Genomic DNA, 23,905 nt, shown 5'->3' with positions numbered 1-23,905 from the left:
TCTTTGATTTTGAGTACGTTTTATTTTTTCTTTCCATTATATATATATATATATATATATATTTCCTTTTTTCCTCCCGAATTTTGTGCCTCTTACGTCAGCGCCCTGGGCCGTCGCCCTGCTTCCCCCCTCTAAGGCATGGTAATGTATATGAGAACACCCATATAAAATATTTGTACGAGGTCCATCCAGAGAGTAATTTTTCTACGCGTTCCACAGCTAGAAAAGCGTATGTGGGGCACAGCGACTGCTCTGACGTGAGAGAGTAAGATCTTAGCATGACGCATTTTATATACTTACGCGTAGAAAATGGGTACTTAATTTGAATTTTGATACAAATTAGCTATCAGAAAGTTTGCATATCAAAATGGAAATTATATATCATTTATAACTTAATATTATTAATATTACGTCAATTAAGAATGTTATTCCTGTAAATTAGAGTATTAATGCGAACATTATTCATATTATAAGCGCCGAACATATCAGTTTCGTTGGGAAGATATTAGATAGATTCGCAAATGCAACGAGTGTTTTTTTCTTTCTTGAAAGTTTCGAAATCATCTCCCATCTGCTAACTAAACTCTTACTCTCCAGCGAAATACTCCTGGACACCAGAAGATTCAGTCTACAGAGCAATTGTTACTAAAGAATGGACATACACTATTTCGAGAATTGAGACAAGACGAGAAATGTTTACTATACTTATCGTCTCGTCTCGATTCTCATCTCCAAAGCGAGAAGATAATTTGAGTTAGCTTTGTTCCGTCTCGAAAGTAAAATGTTAATTATCTTTTTTTTTCATTGTTTTAGAAACGAGATGAAAAATTCCTCTTCTCGTGGGCAACATTAAACAAAACCAAATTATTCTTGCCAAATGTCACGTTTCTGCTTGTAATGGTATGACCTGAGCGATAATTAGCTCCTAGCTTTTAATCTTCTACGAGATAATAATAATTATTATTAGTTTATTATTATTACTATTATTATTCATGAAGATTTGATAGATCAAGTATTGAAACATCCGAATATTCAAATATCTAAATATAATAAAACGTGTGTCATAGTCGATCAATCTCAATCAAAAATCCTAAAGTAAAAATAAATGACCGACGTGGATTCAAACCACAAACCTCCAGATCACTGATCTAGCGTCTTAACCACTGGACCACGATCGCTACGCGGTAAATGATTCGTCTTTAGTATCGTTACTTTAGCTTTGCCTCCGCTTGCAAAGTTGAATGATGATATAAGTAAATAATTGTCGGAATAGTTTATATTAATAACTTAGGTTATTCTTAAACCTTTGGTTCACAAGTTTGTTTCTTCTTCACACGAAACCACAGATATGACTGATTTAAATCTTATACTTTGTTTCAAAGCAGTCGCCATTACCTGATCAATGATTTATATCCGCCACGATACATTGTAACTAAGTTACAAGAGCTTTACGAGCTATCTGAACGGCGCATCCACCGAGTCAACTTTTGGATGCCTTCCCTTCTTCTGTCAACTTTTGGATGCCAGTTCGAAACCTTCCTTTCTTCTGTTTCACAAAATCACAATTTTCGTCATAATACGAATGCTGTCCGATCATTTTCCCCCAATTCTAAATCTGCGTATATAAATCATCCCTCTCTGTCTCCATACTTGAATCTCTCTCTCTCTCTCTCTTTCTCTCTCAATGTCGCCCTGGAACTAATATGGCTTGAGATCAAACCTTCGACTCTTGAAACCAAACGTAAGCTCTCTAGCAATGTGCTATCGTAACTCTAAAGGTTTTTGCTAAAAGCAGTGTCTTTAAATTTTATTCGGGGGGGGGGGGGGATTTCCCGCCGACAAAAGATTTTTACTTTTTTATTATTGTATTACTATACATTTGATCAAACAATACGTATTTATGAAGCTCAAGGGAGGGGGAATTACACCCTTCTGTCCTGCCCAAATGACCCCCTGGAACATTTGCTTACAATTACGGAAAAGAAATTAAATGAATCATTGAATAACACTCATTTCTGTCAGTAGATATTTTAGAGCTCTGTGCGTGCATTACAGACTTTAGGAAGCACAAAACCTACTGCCGTTATTGGCAATTTCCATAGATTTCTTAGGGAGCATCTTAGTAGTTTGCAGTCTTTAAAGAAGGGAAAGAATGAAACTGAAGGTCTTTATGATAAAGCTCTGAGAACATTGTGAGACTATTTTTTTTTTTTTTAATTTCGGCTCTTAAAAATATTTCAGAACAAACGAATGGAAAAGACTGTTTTAAAGCTATAACGTTGTAAACTTGATTCTTGTTTCTTTTTCAGCTGAATGGAAAGAGTGTACTACGTCACACACACTGCTGTAGACAAAGGGAGGCGGAGGAGGGGAAGGAGTTGGATTGAATACTAGAAGTAATCAAACCAATTGATTGGGACATGTATTTTTGGATGCATAAGAAAACGGGGCAAGAGTTTGTTATTAATATGGACTTAGAATTTGTGTAGCAATTTCTATGCTGCGAACTGTTCACAACACTACTTCTGAGTATGTAAGGTTTAGTACAAACACACTACTGCTGCACTGTACGTATCAAAAAATCACAATAACGGCACAAAGTGACGACCACCAACCTCGATTAACGTAGCACAACGCCTAAGGAAGTTTTTTCTCACTCGCTGAAATATCCCTGATGTGTCTTGCACAATTAAGGAGGCAGCTAGGACTCTTGCAGGCAAGTCCTCCTCAAATTCTAATGACGATTCATACACCAAAGACTCCATATGTCCTTAAAGGAAAAAAGTTGCGAGGGTTGAGATCCTGAGAATGCGCTGGCCACCGGATGGGACCTCCTCTTTCAATCCAACGATTAAGGAAGGTTGCATCCAAATAATGGTGAACTCACATCAAAGTGGGCAGGTGCGCCGTCATGTTGCAACCATATTCTCGCGCAGACATCTAGAAGTACAGTCTCCAATAGTTTGGGTAGTACATCACAAAGGGACGAAGGTCCTTGGTGTATGAATCGCCGGTAGAATCCGAGGAGGACTTGCTTGCAAAAGTTTTAGCTGCCTGATTGATTGTACAAGAGACGCTGGGAATATTTGAGGCAAATATCCCTTAGGCGTTGTGCTACGTGAATTGAGGCTGTTGGTCGTCACTTTGTGCAGTTAGTGAGAGTTGTTGGTGCGTACAATGCAGCAGTAGTGTGTTTGTACTAAACCTTACATACTCAGAAGTAGTGTTATGCACGATAAAAGAGGTTACATCGACTTAATAAACACATTTGTCATTGGAACATTGTACTCGTTCGCACAAGTTGCTACAACTTCAAGATGGCATGACGCTTGGAATAGCCATTTTCGACCTTCTGTTTCTTATTTCAAAATGCGTATCTTGGATCACTCTATCACCTGTATAAATTTGACCCAAAAGTTTATGGATACCCTGTATAATCCATTTGCTTCACTGCGCTGCAGATATCTTCGTTTCCATTACACGTATCCGTTCGTAAATCTTTTGAGGTTGTCATTACACACTTTTTAACACATACAATGAGCTCATTATTATCTTGAAACTCTTTCCGAAGCAGATGAGTTTTCAGTCGTCCAAATCAGGATTTAAATATTATGGCATTAGGTCGGAACTTTATGGGTTTGCGGCACCACTGTCTATCCTAATTGGCTAATGCTGTGAACTATCATATGTGCAGCATTAAGTCTTGCATTATCGTGGAGCAACTTGATGTCGTTTAGGTACAACTCTTGCATCTTTGTTTGGTCGATTTGCTTCAGCTTGTCTCTGCACGAACAATATCCACGTTTGAGATATTGTAATGGTCATTCCACGTTTGAGAAAGTTTATGTAAATCATTCTTCTGTGCTTCCCTCCCCCCCAAAAGAAAGTGTCGTTATCAATTTGCTGTGTGAACTTTCAAGTCGCGTCTTCTTTCAACGCAGAGATCCTGACTACCTCCATTCACACATACACACACACACACACACACACACACATATATATATATATATATATATATTCAGCTCAAAATTGTTTCAAGTATGTACACTACTACTTTCGTTAAATTTGATTCGGTTCAGAATACCCTTTTGACTTTCCTGAGAAACTGCTTATGAAAGAATTCTCAAGTAAAACCAATACCTCTGGCAACCCTACCATGATGGAGGCGTCACTTGCAAACAAGGAAATTAGTTCGAAACACTGCCGCATGCACAGGAAAAGCGTCGGTGCGCCTCTATCGGCAAACAGGTAAAACCAGCGACAAGGTATTTTAATTTTGAACACTGCAAGATCATGTAATTGTATTGTATCTAAGGTTATATATATATATAAACTAGAGAGTTTTTGAAAGTGTTGTTTCGAGAAGGTGGTAAAATCTTCATTTTACTGTTGTAATTCTGGACATTAAAATTTTAAAATGTTACTTAAGTTAGAAATCTCATTCTGTTTCGTTAGCACTTGTTTGTTGTTTACAAAGTTCCAATGTCAATGAAGATATTTCAAAAACAGATTTTTAAAAAAAGTTCTCACGGTATCAAAATGGACTATTTGTCATTTTTTTAAAATTCTATTTGTTTTATGCGTTGAAAATGCCTAATTTAAATTACCTCCTCATCTACTTAGTTCTGAAATATATATTATATGATTTGTAGTTAAGTGTTTCATATTTTCAACTTATGCGAATCCTTGCATTTGGAACTTTTACAACAAGTAATGGGAAAATTTAAATTTTATACAAATTGCTTTTTTCGAATTTAGGTGTGGTATTTCCAAGAATGCTTCTAAGGGGAAAGGGACAATTTTATAATATTTTAAATAGTGAGTTCTTATGCAATATTTTACTTTCCTATCTTTAAGGATTCATAAGATGCCCTATTCTTGGGAAAAAATCATGAACCCCCTTATGATATATATTTCTAAAACTACTACATTATTTATTTCTTGCTCTCTTGACAAAAGTAATACTTTGTTCAAATTTCCCGTTGATACATAGTAATTTGTCTTTGCTGATAATAAGCCACTCAGTTCCACATTTATATATATACTAGTCTTTAACCGACTGGGAGTCTCGCACCCAGACCCTCACGTTTGCTCGGCCTACATCCTTTCCTAGACCCACAATTCTATCGAATTTTAAGCTTCTTATCCTAATTCAAGATAAGATAAGATTGTATATCCGAAGAAACCGTCCATTTAAATAACTTAGAGATTTTTCATTTCCCCTTTGGATCCCCTAAATCTTAAAAATACAGGGTGCCCCAAAGTAGGTATACAGATCAGCATCGATCAAGTATTGCAGTTTAATTTATGAAGATAATGAATTTATTTGCTTTGGTTTGTTCCTCGCTTAAGGTATAAGTGAAAATAAATTAATAATAGATAAGGAAGAAACTAAGTCAATATCCGTAGTGTCTGGGGCAAAAGTCCTTTTTGGGATTTTGGGGTACTTTTTGTTGGAATTGAGTAACGTTGCTTATGCTGCAGAAAGATTAAATGCTTATGCTGCATAGATACAATGAGTATCAGTTATGAAGTCAGCATTTCATTGTAATTAAAACATGTGCGAATGGGGCAAAAGTCCGATCTTTTTCTGGGGTATGAATCCGAATGCGAACTTTTGCCCCAGCTCTCGAATTTGTAAATAATTTTATTCTTAAATTTAAATTCCAGTTTCTAACTGTAGACCTATTTAAATTCGTTTGCTACGTAGGCTTTCTTTAGCTTACCTAAAGTTATGTAGGCCTGTATGGAAGTTGATCCCTTTATTTGGGCAAGCCACGCTCAACACTGATTAGTGTACCAAGGGCACTACTCATATTTCGGCGGTGTAAATAGAGGCTAGGATTAATAGCCAGTAGTGCTAGCACAGACTCGTTTGTATTGCTGAAACCATCTGGTGAGGTGCGAGAAGTGCTCTTGATGTCATTTGGTTCATCGGTGCTGAGAGTGATTTGTTCTTTGCTATTAGAAACACTACGAAAAAATACGGTTTAAATTTAAACAGATGCCACATCTTTTTCGGAAGGTCAAAAAAAGAAAAGAAAAAATGCGTTGTCGCTTTGGTTGGACAAATGTGCCATGGTTGGCTCTGAACTTACAATACACGTGTTTTTTTTTTTCTGGGAGTGGTGTTTGTTTATTTTCTGATTCTTGTCAACAACGAACCTTTGTATAATTTCTTTCCTACGGGGTGGTCCGTAAGTCTTAGTACAGTGGATTATTAAAAAAAAATAACATGATTAACTCAAATCTGGCTAGCGGCGGGTGGGCTTGGGCAAAGGAGCTACCGACTGATGCATGCGTGGTGAATGGCGGCCATCTTGGATCAACATTATTTTCTTAAAATGGGAAGGTAGGCATGTGACACATCAATTAAGACTGTTTTTTGCAAGGGAATACAGTCCCGCAAGCAGAAATGCGTTATCATGTCCCTTTCCAAAGTTATGGCACCCCAAAGTTGACGGTTTTCTGTTTCCTTGCAGGGAGAGCGACATGGCACTAACGCTACAAGAAAGGCATGATGCCCCAAATTTGACAGTTTTTTTTTTCGTTGCAGGTAGAGTGAAATGGCACTGACGAAGCAGGAAAGAATTGAGATCATTCTAATGTCTGGGGAAAGAAGCAGTCGTGTGATTGCCCAGGACTTCAACGCGCACCACTCCTTAACACCTGCAATAAGCCACAACACCGTTAGCTACCTATATTAGGAAATTCAGTGCAACTGGTAATGTTGCCGACATACCACGATCATGTCCTCCACGAACCGACAGATGGGGAAACATCCACAATGGTGCTTGCTGCGAGTGTGAGAAGTCCGAAGCGCAGCACAAGTTGATAACAGACGTACCACGTGCTTCCGTGATTAGGATTCTCCATACGAACAAGTGGCATCCCTTCAAGCTGCAGCCTCTCCACAACCTTTCAGAGGATGATCCAGACCGGCGCATGGAATTCTCGAATTCGGCTTTGTTACAATATGACCAAGATCCGCATTTCCCAGCCAGCGTTCTCTTCACAGACGAGGCAAACTTTTATGTGGATGGGGAAGTGAATCGCCAGAACATGCGATATTGGTCGCATGCAAACTCACATGCGATCAAGCCTTGCAAGAGTATTGCTCATATCCTCTTGCAAGAGGATTGCTCATATCATATCCTCATACCCTTGCTCATATCATGGTGATGTATGGCATGTGGAACACGTCGATCATAGGACCCGTATTCATTCCTGGTACCCTAAATGGTGTCCGATATCTGGACATGTTACAGGAGTTGGTGTTTCCGTTGCTTCTCCGCCCTGATGCCACCTTACCACGATATTTTCAGCAAGATGGTACCCTACCGCACTATGCGCTGTCTGTGCGGGAATGCTTGGATCTACATTTTCCTGCACGTTGGATCAGTCGCCGAGGCCCTGTGGGGTTTCCAGCCCGGTCGCCGGACCTCACTCCCTTGGAATTTTTTTTATGGGGACACTTAAAACACCTGCTGTATCAGGAGAAGATTCGCGATGTTGCACACCTACAGGGACGTATTCAGGACGCCTGTGATAGCATCACCCCCGCGGTGTTATTACGGGTTCAGGATAACTGGATTAAGAGACTCCGGTGTGTGCTGCAATGGACGAGAAACATGTGGTGCACATCCTGTAGGTGAAACTTTGGGGCGTCATAACTTTTGAACGGGACACGATAATGCATTTCTGCTTACGGGACTGCATTCCGCTGCAGCAAACAGTGTTAATTGATGTGTCGCATGCTCTCCCTCCCATTAAAAAACTGAATCCAAGATGGCCGCCATTCACCATGCGTGCATCAATCGGTAATTTTTTTACTCAAGTCCGCTCTCCACTAGTCAGATTTGCTTTACTCATGTTTGTTTCCAAAATAATCCACTGTACAAAGACTTATGGACCACCCTGTAGTTTATCAATAGGCGGAATAACTTCATATTTTGTATGTTTATTGAGTTTTTCTCAAGTGAGATAAACTTATCTTTTTGCTTAGTCTACCTTTTTCCAATACGAAGAATCACTTCATGCTTCGTATGCTCTTTATCTTAAGATTCTTGTAGAAAGCAAAATAATTCAATAAAAATGCCTGTATGTCGATTTCCTGCTTCGTGTATTTCAGCGGACTTTTGCCCCATTGCAATAGAACTTTTGTCCCCTATACTGGGGTAAAAGTCCGCATTTGTCCATCCTTTTTTTTAAATTCATGTATCTTATTAAGTAATAAATTGGTAGGCTTTCTAGCACCTTCAAAATATACCGGTACTACCTTATATAGCCTGGTAACTGAAAAGGGTCACTGAAGCTAAACAAACTTATTCCAGCTTCTAGTATTGAATATTAATAAGAATTATTAGAGACGCGGGCTTAAAATACCCATATGTCTCTCCAAAAAGAAAAAGAAACACAACAAGAAACCAAGCTCCAAGCTTATCTCCGTTTGACGTTTAACTGCATTTCTTAGGTGGTTGTAATATATTTTTATTGAGAACTGCTGTTTAAGATCCTAGCGTGATCTACTAAAATCTCATGTTAGTTAATTCATAGCTTATACCAACAGAATTATTATTATTATATTTGCTTCAGAGATAATACATTTAATTTATGTTAATTTCTGATTATTGTGTTTGTTTTCAACAGAACGGGAAAAGCAACATCTAGCAACAATTGTGAAAAGGTCTGTGGCGTATTCTAAAATCGTTGCTGCGTCTCTATCGGCAAACGAGTAAAACTAACGAGAAAGCATTTTTATTTCGAACAAAATCTATTGTGTTACATGTTTGCAGCGGCACCGGAACCGGGGAGCAAGGGGGGAAGCTGCCCCCCTGAAATTTTCATGGAGGGCAAGATACTCGTTTTGCCCCTCCACTTTGAGACTGTAAAAACATCAGATAAAAGTGATTATATGAACTAATTTTGTTTTTTGATGGTAATGTGAAAACATTACGTCCATTTAGACAGCCCCGCCCCCCTTTTCACACTCAATCGAAAATGGTTTCAATCGTTTGTACATCGTTTGTACAGAAATGTGGAGGCGAAATTTGTGTTTGTACACAATTAGGGGCGCCGCCAGAACGAAAACAAAGTGGGGGCTGTCTAAATGGTAACCCCCTACCATGTCCAATTCAATCACAAATTGCCGCAATCGTTTGTACATCGTTTGTACAGAAATGTGCAGGTGAAATTTTTGTTTGTACACAATTAGGGGCGCCGCCAGAACGAAAACAAAGTGGGGGCAGCTGACTGTATGACCGACTGTTTGACCATTGAAGGACGACGTTTTTTTGACAACTGCAGAAGGTGTCTGGATTTCGGTGAAATTGGTTGAAACCGTGATATATTGTAGATATTGTGATCCTGAGAAAACGCCTCAATGGACACAACCACCAATCACTGACCATTTGGCAAGTATGGGACCACATTTCTTAAAACAGCAGAAGGTAAGGATATTCTGGAATTTTGCTGGAATTGTATGAAGCCATGAAAAGTCCTATCTAACAACCCGGAAAAGGGATGGGGAGAGTAGCGGCTAACATCATTTAAGCATACACCGTGTGAGTGGGTTTTCTCGGGGTTCTCCCGTTTCCTCCCACTTTCTTCATTCCACCATTTCATTCATTTCTCATAATCACCGTCTCCTTTAGCCTAACCGGCATAATCGTGGGACGTAAAACTGAAAGATTTCATTTTTCCATTTAACCATAGACAACATTCCGATGTACATCTTGAGGGATAAAAAAAAAAAAAAAACTGGAAAGCACTAGACAATTTTTCTCAGGATCATGACATCTACAACGTATCACAGTTTCATTAATTTTCACTGTAATAAAAAATATCGTTATACCCGGCTGTTTTCAAAAATCTGGAACTGTAGTGGCCATACTGTCAACAATTGATGCTTGTGTCCATTAAGACTTTCTCTCACGATGAGAAGATCTACAACATATCACAAATTTACTCATTCTTACAGAAATCCAGAACATCATTATACTTGGCTGTTTGAAGAAAGTAACCCTATGGTGACTAAACGATTAATGGCCTGTGGTTGTGTCCATTAATACTTTTTCTCAGGATCACAATATCTACAACATATCACTGTTTCTGTCATTTTGACTGAAATCCAGCATATCACTATCTTTGGATCGGCTGGCTTCTAAAATCAAAAAAGTGGCCTCGTACTTTCACTTTTTAGACTTAACGGGTTTTTGCCCCAAAATCTTCATTTATTCATTTATTTCAATACAAAATCGGGGCTAATGATTTCCAATTACAAAACCATAATGGGATAGTTAAATTTTAGTGCATTTTTGTACTATTTGAAATAATATGCCTCTAAGGATGTGTACTAGCAAACATCGCACAGAAACTCAGCAGCGTCTTCGTAATATGATCAATATTTATGCCAATGATGCTTACACAACAGACACTGATCATAAATGTCTGGATATTTCTTATGGTTTGTCACAATCTTACCATAAACACATTCCTTGAATACATATTGATATTCTAGGGCGTCAACTTTTTAAAAGTATGATTTACTAAGTTTGACCTAATTCGTAGGTGGATCCACGGGGGTGATCGCCCCAATCGCCCCCCTCCAGACGAGGAAACTTTTTTATTTTATTTATAAATATAACCTATCATATAGCTTGGAGCTCTTAAAAGTAGCTCTAAGTAGCAGTATTACATCCCATTCCCCCCCAAAAGTCCGTCCTGGATCCGCCCCTGGCGTAATTGCTCCCTACAGCTCCCGACGGAACGAGTTCCAAGAGTTGACTCATTTACTCCAAAGGATTAATCGATGTCTCTTTTACTTTCTCACAAGGGAACATCTTATATTGATAGTAGCATTGCCCAATCAAACAATACGCAATCGATAGAGGAGTGAAGAAAAGTGAAAAATCCAAAGTTTCACGGGCCGACACCCAAAAATACAGGAGATACAAAGGAAAGAAGGATCTAGAATCATGTGAAGATAGCAATGCAAAAGATACACTGACACAGAAAGAACTTGAAAATGATTAAAGTAATCAAAATTATATTTACACAACAGTATAGTAAGCAAACATTGTACCACAGACATGCTCAATAACATCATATGTAATGCAGTGTTGCCAACTGAGCACAAAGTGAAGTTTCATTAAATGGCACGGAACACAAATTATAACATGTAGAAAATCTAATTATGAGTGTAACCATACCTATGAAGTCATGATGTACAGTATTGCCAGCATTTGAACTACCGGACAACAAAACTACGAACTACTCTTTATTGTAATTAGAAAATCCGAGAGAAAAAACCCACGAGCGACGTATTTTCTCTATCGGTGTAAGAAATCATCCAAAAACCGATTTAAAAAAAATATTAGTTCGGTTGCTGGATATGATTCTTCTTTTCATGATTTCTGGAATCTACGGTGATTGGGATTTGTCTATGTAATTATTCGAATAGATCCGTTAAGTAGATCTTCAAGGTTAAATCACCCAAGACGGATGACTCTGAGTAATGACCATCACGTGAGCTCATCTAACTTGGTCCTGATCGGCTGTTGGGCTTGATGACATGGAAACTATGTCTTCTTGGTTTCAGCAGGCACAAGTACGCTCAGCTTGCTCAAATTTCGGGAGGAGTAGGCCTACGTAGTTGGAATATTATTATAACATGAAAGGTTTCAAAAACGAAAAGTTTTGTATGGTAGTATAGGAAAAAGGTATGTATATACCTCTAAAATTTTGAGTTTTTCATCATGTTCCCTTCTATTCAAAAAAAAAAAAATCAAAAATTCAAATTTGGAAGATTGTTGATCAATTTTATCATCTTTAATGAGATTTATCACCTTATATGGTCATATTTTTGAATATAGAGTATTCTATCTGATAGGAAATGCGTACGTTGCTGGTCCACTCTATAATTTTGGTAGGAGTTTGTTGGTCCAACACTAAAATTTGGCAAATGTCAAAAATTAAAATTTATTAACTATTCTCTACAATGTGAATACATTCCTCTATAAATTTGGCTTGTCCCTTTCTAGGGCTAAGAAAATTCCAAAATTATACTTAGGCAATATCTTCTGTCATGTGGTCAGCTTGTCCATTAATTTATCTAATTTTTGTTAAAACTTTATTGGATTTTATGGTCTTATGAATGGTTACGGGGATCAATTCACTTTCAGAAGACTTGGGAATCATAATGTACTTCTCTTAAATTTCGGGAGTGGCGTGAAAATTGTGAAAAGTAAAAAGAACATTAACGTAAGGACTATAGTGATCGCGACGAGTCGTGAAGCGTGGGGTCTACAAAAACCATAGAACTTCTTTGCCTCACGTATGATGCCTGGGAAGAATTTGGTACGACTTGTAGAACTGCCTTCCGAACGCACACTTGTGAAAACGTGAAACAGAAGCACACCAACAATTTTGCCTAACTTAGAAGGCGTGGCGGAGGAGTTGAGTTGAGTTGATTTCAGTTTAGCGTTCCTTCCAGCAGCAAGGCTATATGAAACGTGAGCGTACTGATTAACGTGGAATCCGAACCACATGCGTGGCGATCGAGAGACAAAAGAGAAGCATTTAAAGAACTTTAACATGAAAACTAACAATTATTCGAATGAAACGGAAACAATAATAATCACAAAAGTATTAAACAACACAACAACAATAGCAACAAAAATAAACAAAACGAAACTTAGCGGCAATCCGACAACACTGCAACCTCACTTTTATCCTCCGTATAGCGCGAGAAATGACATTGGCAACACTTCATGGATAGGTGTTGACGACCGCGACATACCCTTGTGTTTTATTGAGTACTGAAATTTGTAAATCTAGGTCAAGCTTCACGATTCATCGTGATCACTATACTCTAAATGTTAACTTTATATTGAGCAGAGGCAGAAGAGCCGAGCCGATGCGGAGGTAGGCAGGAGACGATGCGTAGAGAGATGTTTGACTGCATTGAATATGGCGTTGGAGAGACCTTTGCCTAGCACGCGCTAGACTGAATATGAATTACGAGGGTTTGTTTTAATTTTCATGGTACTGATCCTCAGCTTGGGTGTTCTGTTTTCTGTTCAACATGCAACCGCTCTTAAGAGGAGGGAAATTAAAGTACAGGTAGCCAAAATATGTAATTCTGACAGAATTGCCAGATAATAAAATCCAATATGTGTCTTGTTGGGTTTATTAAGATTTATGAGCAATAATCATTGTGTGTGCGAAAAAGAAGTTTTTCATGAACAGACCTTCCAACATACATTTGGTATATCTACAGAAATGCTTAGCTAGAGGTGCATGTAAAGGGTCCCATACACGCACACTCATGCATGAAGAAACCTTCCAACGGTATAAAAAAAATGATAAAACCACATGCAAGTTGATCGTGTGTGGCCTCATTCATGCACGTTGAAAGTTCTCAAAATCTTCTGTAAACATGCATGATGGTCTTGCCATTCTTCATGCATGTTTATCGTGAATGTGCTCGTTCATGCAAGTTGGTTGTTTTATATTTAGGTCCGCCAATCATGACAGCGGAAGAAATCATGTGACTCTTTCCTCCGCAATACCAAAGTCAAGTTGGACAGCAAGTTGGTGCGCGTGTGGGCAAAAGGTTTTTCCAACATGCGTGATGAAACAAATCTAGCATGCATGTTGGTCATGCAAGTGTATGCGTCTATGGCCCTCATAAACATAATGAAAACAATTATGTTGAGGGGGAAATATTAATTGATTGCTTTAAATTAATTAATTGCTCAACCACGGTAGCTCAGCGGTAAAGCGCTTACCTCTGGTGCATGAGGTCCCTAGTTCGATCTCCACCAAAGTAAATTTGTGGTGAACATCATTACGTCTGTGGGTTTTCTCGTGGTACTCCTGTTTTCTCACACATTCTCTTTCCACCAAATCTTTCATTATCATTCACTTGCTTTATCATCCACTAACTGAAAATTTTTCATTTCGTTTTTTTCGGAACGCATAGGTAAAATACGGATTAAAGAAAAATTTAAACAAGAACTTTGGGAATAATTCAAGAAATGGATCAAAATATTGCGATCTAGGCCCGTAATTATTTTTTGGATGAGAGGCTACAAAATTATTGAAGGGCCCCTAATTTGAGTTTTTGTATTTTCTACGGAACAAGCACATAATACTGAGTTAAGTGATAGTTTGGGTTTGACTACACTATGTGTACTTCTCCAGATATAAGGGATGCAGGAAATTTTTGATTGAAATATATTGGATCTTTTGATCCAAAACGGATAAAGAAGCAATTTAAGACAAAATATTTGCTATATCTGCATTTTTGCTCGTAGATGCTTTACTCTTATCAGTTTATGAAATATTGCGGACATTCTATCATCGCTAGTTTCAGAAAACGGATGAACTGTTGTTTATAGATGTACAAAGAACACTTCTCGCATTGCATATCTAGACTCACTTCAGTCATCGCTTGAATATCTGACATGGTGCAGACCACAATTCAAGTGCCTTAGCTGCCAGACTATGTTTCCATCGTTTATTTATTATAAGGATTCCAACGAAACAGCTTACCTTCAAATGAGACAAGAAGCTTTTGATTTGTTCATTGTTGAAAAAACTGCATTTTATCATAGTCTGACTGCTGAAATTTTGTATTGAAAGCCATTGGCTTTTAAAGGTAAGGACTAGCGTCCTTGTTGCTCAACCAGGAGAACTCGGCTCCGAATACAGTGACCAACGATCTGGATCGAGTTTTCTGTAGAGTTTTCCCTCAGTTCTAAAGGACAAAAGCCACCTTTTAACATTAAATATCGTATAGATCACTTTTATACCTTTTACCACCGTTGTCGTTCTTGTCTTTATAGACTCTATCTTAAAAGTATAATAATAGAATAAATAAATTACTGCATGTATTCGTTATACAGACAATCAGAACCAGGCTGGCTAGTTTTACTATATAATCCGTAAAAAAAAATACTTCTGTCTTTTTATTGTTTTATCGTCTTTTGTTGAAAGAAAACAACATTATAAACAGAAATACGAGGGCCACTTAACTCGAACTGGCAACACTGCTACGATTGGAGTTTCGTCTGGGCAGGAGACAAATGACAATGGAGTGTGTTCCGTAGACGTATACGAGTCAGTTCAACGCTGCTTTGGTTCCATATTACGGTGTGTGTGGCGAGTAGACATTGTTAAAGTGATTGTTGTGTGAAATACCACGCTAACGCACATTGCTTGACGGTAATCGGCGCTGTACTGTAGTGAATTGGCGCAGGAGCTAAACATTTCGTCCGGATCAGTGTTCCGCATGCTAACACAAGATCTTGGATGCGGAAAATTGCAGCCAGATGGGTATCCAATGATCAGACTGAGGTTCAAAAGTGGCATAGGTGGCAATGTGCGCGCCTACACTTTCAACGTTACAATAAGGAAGGTGATGACTTCTTGCACTGCATTATTGCAAGCGACGAAACGTGGGGAAGATCCTACGAGCCTGGATTGAAACGTCAGTCGAGTGAATGGCGCCACCCAGAATCTCCATGACCGAAAAAACTTAGGCAAGAGCCAGCAAACATGAAGGTGATGATGATAATGTCATACGACCAAGAAGACATTATCTTGTCACATCCAGTTCCACCAGGCGTTACCGTCAATGCTGCAAACTATGCTCCATACCTCAGTCACCATTTGCGTCCAGCATTGCGGCGCAAACGTCCACACCTCCTGGAGTTGAAACCAATTCTCCTACACGACAATGCCAGATGCCATACAGCCAATCCAGTACAGACTGTGTTACGACGATTGGGTTGGATGGTACTGGAACACCCGCCATACTCCCCTGATATGAGCCCTTGCGATTTTGATCTTTTCCCCAAAATGAAAGAACCTATCAGGGGTAAAGGTTTCAGAAACATTCCCAGCATTGTTTGTGCCTTTGGGCGCACTGTTAACACCCTCTCACAAAGTAGGGCTTTGACAGATATTCAACGGTTACCAGACATCTGGCGAAAAGTTCAACAGGCTGTCGGAGACTACATCGAAGGACTGTACGCTTCTTGAGGTGAGTGATTCACTACATTCCATTTCAAAACTATGTTTCCCCTTCGAGTTAAACAACCCTCGTAAAAGGGAAAAATAGAATTTGGTTATATTGCGTTTGCTTGAAAAAATTTGCAAAGAAAATGATATAACAATATGTTTTCAGTACAAATTGAACCTATATTTTCCATCAGACTTACCAATAATTTAATATTTATTTTTGTAAGTTTAATTTTCCCAGGATGAACTCACTGAGATATTTAACCAAGATAGTCGTACCGCCTGTAGTAATCCTGAGCCTTTCAGATAGCTTGGATAATCAAAGGTGAGTTCGTTGAATTCTGTTCTCAGTATCCTTGGCTTCCAAAACTAGTGTTTGAGATTTCTACATTTAATAGCTGTCACTAATTGCGTCAAAATACTAGGTCAACACTGATGAAGCTTTCTTTCACTGGGAATCCACCCTATGACTGCATATTACGGTGATCATTCAGTCACACAAGGTCAGTAAATTTTTAATTGAGGGAGAAAATGAAATCGAACTACAGCAGACTCCCGAGTATCCGGCCCGCGATTATCCGTCCTAGTTTTCTTTTATCGTAATTAATTGAGGAAGGCAAGGCTTTGCAACATTGCCAAGGCATTGGAAGCGAGCGTCTGTTACGTTTCTCCTATGTGTCGTGTGCAAAATACAAGTTGTGACAGGAAAAGAGCAGCGTTCTGGTCTTTATTTCTTTCATCAGTGTGTAACGGGCCTCAATACAGTATGCTTTTCGCTGTTCCTGATTATAACTGTACAGTACTGTATTCGTAAATTCTTGGGGTATTCTTAATTTTCATAAAGAAATGAGTTCATAGAACTCCAGCCTATCCGGTTTTTTTGTTATCCGGCCTACCCTTCCGCCACACTAGGCTGGGTACTCGGAGTCTACTGTATTTTTTCTTTTTTAGTTTTAAAAACATTTTGTCAATCATACGTATTTTTTCTATTCGTTTTATTCGATGTATGTGAAAATTTTTACAGCTTAAACTTAGGTTCCAATGTATATATTTTATATGTTTAATTATCCGTAGTTTCTTTATTGTACACCAGGTGGGCATCCTGAAATGTTTGTTGGGAGATATCCAAGCTTCGCGGAGTTTTCCAATACTATAAGCAATTACGTCTATATTGTATTGAACGTGTATTATTCTGCACCCGTCAAGTAACTCTAAAATTCTTCCACCTATATTTTCAGAGAGAAATGATAGAACTAAATTGATTTTATAAGAGAAAGATTACAGATGAAGTATATGATCAAATGTTCATGATACATCAATCATTTCCCTGTTAAACAAAGTTACTTTCATTGAGAAAGCATAGAAATGTGTGTTGAGTTAGGAAGTTTTTTTTTTTTTTTTGGAGGGGGAATCAGGAGTGGGTGCGCATCTGCTGTGCTAAGTTAAGAATTAAGGGCGAGAAAACTTAATGCAGTGGTCCTTACTTTCATTTTTTTCCTTTTGTATAGGCCTACATTGATTGGACCAAACCAGTGATGCAAACCCATGGGAAAAGTGGCATTTTGTGGGATTTTTTGACACTAATTTATCGAATAGCGGAAAGGGAATTTTCCTAGGAACTGACATCATATATTGGATTTTTCTTACATTTACTTCATCAGTGTCAACAAAAATTCTCTATAAGCAGCGAGTAAAGTAATGAGTCTTCAGTAAACATGAAATCAAGGATTATTATCAAATTTTGTTACTGCAAAATGCATGCTAGTGTAGAAGTAATGTATACCATGACTTGGAAAGCTCAAAAAAGCATTAGGGAACATACAGTAAATGGTTCTCTACGGAAGAAAGTAAAATACGAATCAAGCGACCGCCAATTTTGGAAACATTCATTCCAATCCATATGAAATAAGTGAAGACTGAACCTGGTCTACTTTCATTAGGTTCAGTAGAAGATTACAATACAAAAGTGAGATGGAAGAAGCTAAATTCTGACATCAAAATGTAGTTGTTTTCCTCAACACTTGTAATTACCTGTTTCACTTAAGGAAGATGTTTTTTTTATAAACGTAGATAATCGGAATTTACGCATAATTTACTCTATACAGGGTGTTTTAAAAGTCCCCTAACACCCCTTTTAAAATTCGCACGAATGAATTTATATTGAACTTGATGTAGGAAATATACAATACGGCTAGGGTCACACCTTTTGGATGGTGGTTCGTGGACGGTTGCCACCTTGAATGCCATCTTGAATTTCAATTTTTTATTTCAAACGATAAGTGGACCATGTGATACATGAACTTAGGCTAGAGTTTACTCAGGATGTCATCTGAAATCAGATTTCATTTGTCTTTATTTGGTGAGAAGTTATTCCTCTTTATTTGGGGAAGCGCGGTGGCTCAGTGGCAGAGCGTTCACCTCCGGTTTGTGGGGTCTCTAGTTTCATCCCAGCTCGCGCCGTGTGGACTTTCTGGCGGACCTCGTGGGTTTTTTCGAGGTTCTCCCGTTTCCTCCCACCTTCTTCATTCCACCATTTCATTCATTTCTCATAATCACAGTCTCCTTTAGCCTAACCGGCATAACCGTGGGACGTAAAACTGAAAAGAGCTCCTTCGTGGCTAAGCGGTTAGCGTCCGCGCCTGTTGCGTGGGAGACCTGGAATCGTTTCCCGGCGGGAGCTCATGTGGTTCGGATTCCTCGTTAATCAGTAGACCCACGTCTCATATATCCTCGCTACTGAACGGGACGTTAAACTCAAAATCAACTCAACTCAACTCAAAACTGAAAGATTTCATTTCATTTCCTCTTTATTTGGTGATTACTCCTCTGTCTGCAGGTGGTGAACCATATCGTTAACAACTGAGGAACGCATTCAGATCGTCAAACTGTGGGGTGAGTGAAGTGCTCGTGCAGTAGTAGCCGATTTCAATCAGCGTCATCCACGTCACTCTGTGTCACATGTTGCAGTGACACAGTTATTAACCAAATTTGAAGTGACATGCACGGTCGGGGACAGACCGCGTAGTGGACGACGACGGACAGCAACGGAGGACTCAATAGCTACGGCAGCGTTGGCATCCTTCTCGATGTCAGCACAGCAGAACACACGTCGTCTCTTCGTGCAATGTGATATGAATCCCAGTGTAGTGTACAGGGTGCAACAGAGGCACAAATGGAATCCGTATGACTGCCTGTGAGCAAATTTTCCTAGCTACTCTGCTCCGTGTTCATAGCAATTGCGAGAGGCGTCTGCACACGTGAATTGCCCAGCACGGAGCATATGTAGAGCACATTGTATGACAGGTAAACATCAGTTGTCGTTCTCCATAACTTCTCACGAAATAAAAATACATGAAATCTGATTTCAGATTTAACATCCTGCGCAAATTCTAGCCTAAGGTCGTGTATCAACTGACCTACTTATTGTTTGAAATTAAAAAAAAAATGAAGTTCAAGATGGTGGCCGTCCGCGAACCATCATCCAAAAGGTGTGCTCCTAGGCATGTTGTATATTTCTCACATCAAATTCAATATAAATGCATCAGTGCGGGTTTTAAAAGAGACGGTATTGTACTTTTGAAACACCCTGTATTGAAGAATATGAGTGACATAGAGTAGTTTTTATTTTCATGTTATTGAACTTTTGGTAATTAGTATAGCGTGGGAAATTCTAGAGTAAAATATGAATTTCTGACTCTCGAGAAAGAATTTTATAAAGTTTCAGGTTGGCATCACTGGACCAAATTTCGTTTGACTGTTCCTATTGTATTGTGTACATACAACTATAGATTGTAGCTATTTTCTGTTTTAAATTACTTTCAGAGTGGATAATATTGATAACTAAAATGTTTTATAATTTCCAGCCAGTAAGTAAAGCAGATTTCTGACGACATCTGCGCAACTGCTTAGCCTATATAATTCATGGGGGACTACATTCAGTAGGAGAATACGTTATTGAAGGTAAAAAATTGCTATGTAGGTCAAATTTATTTTAAAAAAATACAATTATCAGTTTCATGAATTTTCTGTGTCTGTTTTATCTCCCATAAGAAATAAAAATGTAAAAGGTTGCGAAAGTAGAAGATAAATTTCAAATGCTTGCTTTTGCACGCCATCTTCATTTAATAATTTTATATATATTCTGTACGCAAATTATTATTAATATAAGTGTCTTTTTGTATACGTATGATGCATTGTTATTTGTTTTAAGGTTAAAACATACTTCCTAGAAAAGCTTTGGTTGCAGTTGAATGGAATGGAAGGGGGAGGAAATTGTAAGTTGAAAATTCACAGTGTACTACATTGTATTTCTGAATAACAACAGTTATGTTCGTATATTTTACGGATAATTACACTTGTTCCCGTTTTCCTTTGTTACTTGCATATTTTCTGTAATACACTTATTTTTTTTAAAATTTAAAGTTTACTCGTATTATAACCTAATACGAAGCCGCCATATTATATAATAGTGTTTCTAAGTTATTATTGGGGGATCACAGTGGAGCAGTGGTACAGAACTTACCTGTGGTTCGTGCGGTCCCTTGTTCGATCCCCGGTCGAGTAAGTTTTGCGGTGGACAACATCGTATTCGTGGATTTTCTCGCAGTACTCCGGTTTCCTTCCACAGTCTCATTTCACCAATTCTTCCATAATCATTCACTTGCCTTAAGGTCATAATCATGGAACGTTCAAGATTTTTTTTCAATTCACTATTCTTTGAAAATGACATAATTAGGCCATATGTTAAGTAAAAAAATATAAATGTGATTATATTACGTTTATGTTACTGTGATGGAGGAGATGTCAATATTTTATTTGCAACCTAAAAGTACGATATTAGTAATTTCCCTGGGAAAAATCAATAAAGGGAAATGTTTACTCTTTGAGGCTGATTTCCTTTTGGACGATCTTCTCAGAGACTATTCATGTGATTATGTTCGTGTTTCATAAGTACAGTTTAATATGGAATCCTGTTCACTCCGGACCCACAATTTAAGATGGAATCCAAATCAGTGAATACTTTCCAATATTTCAAGTCTATTTTTCTGGAAATCGAACACAGGACTGTTCATCAAAAACCCGCGTAGTAGCTACTAGACCAGGGCAGGTCTCCGGAGAACATGGCCCGGGTCCTCCACACCAAAGGCGCATAGTGATTTATGCTAACAGTAGGTAGCTAAGGAGTAGCTCCAGAGTTACTACCTGATCAATCCCGAATTTGGAGAAAATGTTCTGCTTCACGACAGCGCTCTGTCAGGACTTTAAAATGTGTCGACGTTCATATTTAGTGATTGGAATTGAATGTCCACGTTATTATGCAAAGCCTTCGAACTATGAGAAAACCCTATAATAGCGGCAAGCAGACAGGCAGGTATGTATCTAGGTATGTACTGTAGCATATAAGCCTATATGTGGACTACATACTATTTAAATTGACCATATTTTTTTGAAGTTTGAGACAACCGTGTTACATCTAAACTAATAGATAGAAAACGCTGAAATTTTGTATAAAGGAAACATCAACAGGTAAAAATTGTTTAACATATCCAGCAACACCAAGAGGTGTACAGCGTTGTCAACCCAGTGTTCGCAGCTTGAGAAGGGAAATTTCGTAGATAAATTTAGCAAAAAGGGAAATGGGAAATTTTCCCATAAAACTTAAAAATCCAGGGGAATTTTCTCGCTTACTATTTGACCAATCTAAATACTTAAATTTGCTTTGTTCTTTAGAAGTAAACCAATACAATAACAATAGTTGGTGTCTATGTGTTCAAAGTAGCATAATTTGCACTCATTGCTGACTGGGTGTATTTGCATTTTTTGTAAAAAAAAAATGTTAAGGAAAATATAAACAATATATAAGCAAAAGGCAAATGAATAAAATAAATGTGGTTGGCACTTATTTTAATATAACTAAATGAATCTTATCACATAATTTCCGTCATAGGAATTGGACACTCAACAAACTAGAGAGAATTCGGAAAGGAAAGGGAAAATTTTATGTCAGTCGAGGGAAAGTTTCTTTAGGAAACCTACCAACACTGTGATAACCCAACATGAAGTTATATTTTTCAAACTGTACTCTTAGATGATACCGTATTTAAAATATACATATCAGACGAAAACTTATACATTTATTTCTCAGTTTTACAAACTAAAGACGCTACAGTGTTATTAACATGCATTTTTCTGGGAACGGGGGCGCCGTGGCTCAGTGGTAAAGCGCTCATCTGTGGTGTATGGGGTCCCTGGTTCTATCCCAGCGCCCACCAAGTGGACTTTGTGATGAACAAACACCTGTGCGTGGGTTTTCTGAGGGCTCTCCCGTTTCCTCCTTATTTGGTCATCCGTCTTGATTTGTTTTGATTTTGAGTTTAGCGTCCCTTTGAGAAGCCTGGCTATAAGAGGCATATAGGTAACGCGGTCTCCAAAACGCATGAGCTCCCGCCGGGAATCAAAACCGGATCGTCCACGCCACAGAGACGTACGCTGACCGCTTGTCCACGAGGGAGCTGCGTTTCATGCACAAAATTGAAGCTTAAAGCTGATACGTTTTATGATGTTTGTCTAGTAAGCTAAGCCTATTGATCATACTAGTCGGCAACTATTTTCTTTATTAAACATAAAACAGAGATTTTGGGAAGGAAGCGACTCTGGTCTCCATTCAAGAAGTTTACTGTTAACAGAACTTAAGTAAGATCTCACTAAGGAGAACTTGTTCTACCGTGAATTGAAACCAGGTACTTCTAATACGCATACAGTGCAATTAGACATATTGGTGGAAAGAAATATATGAACAAAAAATGGCTATAGATCCAGAACAAGTAATCCTTTAAGATCAAAATTGTTACAATTACTTCATGTCACGATTCAGGGAAAATGATTATAAAAGGTGGAAATACATAAATTATACCGGAACGGAGTACAAATTATAAAATCAATGTCTTTGATTGTGATTTGGTAACGGAGACAAACATGGCAGGGCACGTTAGGTTCTTAGAGGCCGTCTTGAAAACTCAATTATTGAATGGAGTCAAAAATTCTAAACTGGAACCATAAAATATGGCACTATTTTTCCGATAGCATATGCTCTCAGAAATATATCAGTGTAAATATTTTTTATTCTGTTTTTATTAATAGTTAACTGTAATTGGTTTTGCGAGCATGCTCTACCAGAAAACGGTACCTTTTTTACACTATTTTTAATGTTTCGAATCTAATATGGTGGCTTTCAAGGTAACGTTTTACTCCTGTTTCCATACTTTCGAACAACTCTATAAATTTCTTGTTTAATGACTATATGTAATTTAATTGACCTGACTTTCTTAAACAAAGGAGCGTTTTAACAAAATAACTCTTTAAATACTGAATCTAAAATGTGTCTGAGTTAAAACAAAATTTCAGAATCTTATTAAAAAATACTGATATCTGTTCACTGTTTTCAGGTCGTTCCCATATTTGTGTTCCAGGATTAAAGCAAAGAGGTTCTGAAAATGGCATCACCATATAGTGCAGTGTGTCCAAATTTAATATTGAGTGATTATGTTTCATCTTTACTTATTTTGTATAAGTGTAAGTGATTCTAGGGATGCAGTTGGTTGCTCTGTGTTTGTAAGTGAAGTGCATTATTTTCGAAGTTCACCATTCGTTCTATACACTTTTCGTGAAGTGTGTGTGTTGGCAAGGATAGCAAACAATTGTGCTACTTTGACTGTTGATCTCTTTACAAGGATGGCCAACTAAAGGTAAGTAATATGTTTTAATTTGTTCTAAAAAATCAAAAGTACAATATTATTAATTTTCTTATATATGTACTTTAAAGGTAACCAAGAAAGTTCTGTCGCTTTTTCACCCACAAACATCGAACATCCATATGTCA

The sequence above is a fragment of the Thermobia domestica genome, chromosome 6 (assembly GCF_964235325.1).
Source record: "Thermobia domestica chromosome 6, izTheDome1.hap1.1, whole genome shotgun sequence".
Classification (NCBI taxonomy): domain Eukaryota; kingdom Metazoa; phylum Arthropoda; class Insecta; order Zygentoma; family Lepismatidae; genus Thermobia; species Thermobia domestica.
The sequence above is the reverse complement of the archived record's forward strand: the minus strand, read 5'-3'. Positions refer to the sequence as shown.